Below are 2,272 nucleotides of genomic sequence, written 5' to 3' on the forward strand. Positions count from 1 at the left end.
CCACACTGTGTGTTGCTGTTCTAGAATGGCCTTCCTGGGGCTTCTGTCAGTAAAGCAGACGCTGTAGCATCTAGCACACACAAGGCCATCAAAACCACTCCCTCTACCTGCCCCATCAGGAGTCCCATGCCAGGGACCTCTGGCCAGTGTGGTTCTCTACTAAAAAACCGCTACTTCCAGCTAAATCTCAGGTGCCCAAGAAGCTCCTCACAGGCCAGGCAGCTAACACTAGAGGCTTCTGCGAGCTGTTACTGAGTACTCAACTGAGACTCAGGCCCTCCTTTTCCCAGTCTCCCCTTGGCCAAAGCTGCCCTGCCTGCCAGGTGGAGCCTTCTCAAAGACTAGTGCAGACTACATCTCCCCCGACACTGCTGCAACAGGCTCCCAAGATGCCTGTCTGAGCTGCCTACTTATGAAACAGACTAGAGTGGCCAATTCTAGGTATGATGGGAGCTCTAAAACCATAAAGGAAGAAATCCAGGGCTTATGACCAAGACTGATATCAAACAAGAGAAGCCTCTAGGCTATATATTACTATGTAAGCTAATTGCAAATACAGAATTAATATTGATGTCATACCCAAACGCAGATTCAGAAAGGTATAAGCACTGTGGTGGAAAACATGATTAGATATCACAACTGGACGATAGATTAGAAGGAAAAAAGTCACCCCAATAAGAAAAAAGGAGGTACCCTAAATGAAGGATAAGACAGCACATGCTGTCTTTTGGGTTGGAAAAGATGAAAAAAACCCACACATGTTGATAAGACATGGAAAAATATCTACTTCTGCTCTATGGACAGAAATAAAAGATGACTCAAGACTTAAAGTATAATGGCTTCCACCCTTGGCCTCAGCAGTCTTTAACCACCATGGGAACACTTCTACAAGTTAAACTGGGGTAAGAGTTTGGTGTTTCTTGAAAGCTACAGTGGGCTTAGAAGTGAACTGGTTGCTTTTTTTCATAGGGGGTCAGCATTCCAACTTTACAAAAGAGCAAGTAAAGTCCCAAGAGAAGTCACCAGAAGGCACTGGGTGACAGGCACTGAACATCAGTTCCCATCTCCTGTAGTTGTTGGGGTGGAACAATTTCCAGAGTGGAAGCTGGACATTGTGAAGAAAATGTCCGAACCTTGGTGCAGACACCAGCCACACCTCCCACACATCTGGAGTGGGGGTGGGGAACACAGCTGAGGAAAACAAGGTTCCTCCTTCCTGATCCCTAGTCTTGGGGCCAAATCCCCAGAGAATTCTGGTGTGGAAAGCCAGCCTGAGCAGTGGGAAGCAACCTTTCGCCCACAGCATTTGGGATCCATGGCATCAACTGCTTCTCCCAAACCTCAACCCAGCACTCACATCCAAGTCTGTATGTGTACAGACGTATGCACTATGATGTTGTATGGTGCATGCATGTATATATGTCATGTATGAAGAGGTCAGGGGAGGCTGTCGAGTATCTTCATCTAACTGAATGAAGATCACTGTTTTGTTAGATTACTTGGTCAGTGAGCTCTTGGGATCTGCCTGTCTCCAATCCCCCAACACTGTGGTTACTGGCAAATGTAGTCTTGCCCAGCTTTTACGTTGGGTACTCAGGACTTGAACTCAGGTCCTCTTGCTTTCACAGCAACTGCTCTTACTCACTGAGCCATCTCTCTAGTCCTCAAGCCAAATCTTACACCACACGTTGGAAGGAAGCTTTTAGAGATGCCCAGCCTGTTCTCTCAAGGGAAAACAGGAGGGAGGAGGTCAGCGCACTAGCAGCACTTTAGCCAGGAGATAAGGCTGTGCTCAGGGCCTGGCTCTGAGTGCACATATGCAGCCAGGCAGCATCCTGGGCTCTGACCAGCCAGATGGGGACTTTCCAGACCCACAATCACACAATTTCTGACAGTGCAGAGTTCTTTCTTCTTGGTGGGCTCATCTATATGCAAATATGGATGAAAGGCAAGAAGGTCCACCTTCTTCCTGCTTTCAGCCAGTCCTTGGAACAGCAATGCCACTTGAGTGAGTGGCACTGAGAAGCTCATCCCCCTAGGGCTGCTGTTCTAAGCAAGACTAAAAACAACTTTGGGCTTCTGGATAAAATGGTGGTGTGAACTCACAGGCCCTCAGGCTCTGGATGAAATGGTGGTGTGACCAATGATAGCCTTTGCTGGAGAGGTTGTGAAGAAAGGGGTACACCCATCCATTGCTGGTGGGAATGCAAACTTGTGCAACCACTCTGGAAAGCAGTGTGGAGGTTTCTCAGGAAATTTGGGATCAACCTAC

The 2,272-nt window shown here is 47.8% G+C and overlaps 1 protein-coding gene across 11 annotated transcripts in view; it reads right to left on the reverse strand.

The window, feature by feature from the left end:
* The window catches only part of Ralgps1 (Ral GEF with PH domain and SH3 binding motif 1), a 251,711-nt gene that overhangs the window by 106,589 nt on the left and 142,850 nt on the right, over window positions 1-2,272 (reverse strand). The gene's annotated exons all lie outside the window — the stretch shown is intronic.

The sequence above is a fragment of the Alexandromys fortis genome, unplaced genomic scaffold (assembly GCF_014885135.2).
Source record: "Alexandromys fortis isolate MF-2015 unplaced genomic scaffold, M_Fortis_MF-2015_v1.1 scaffold_72, whole genome shotgun sequence".
Taxonomy (NCBI): domain Eukaryota; kingdom Metazoa; phylum Chordata; class Mammalia; order Rodentia; family Cricetidae; genus Alexandromys; species Alexandromys fortis.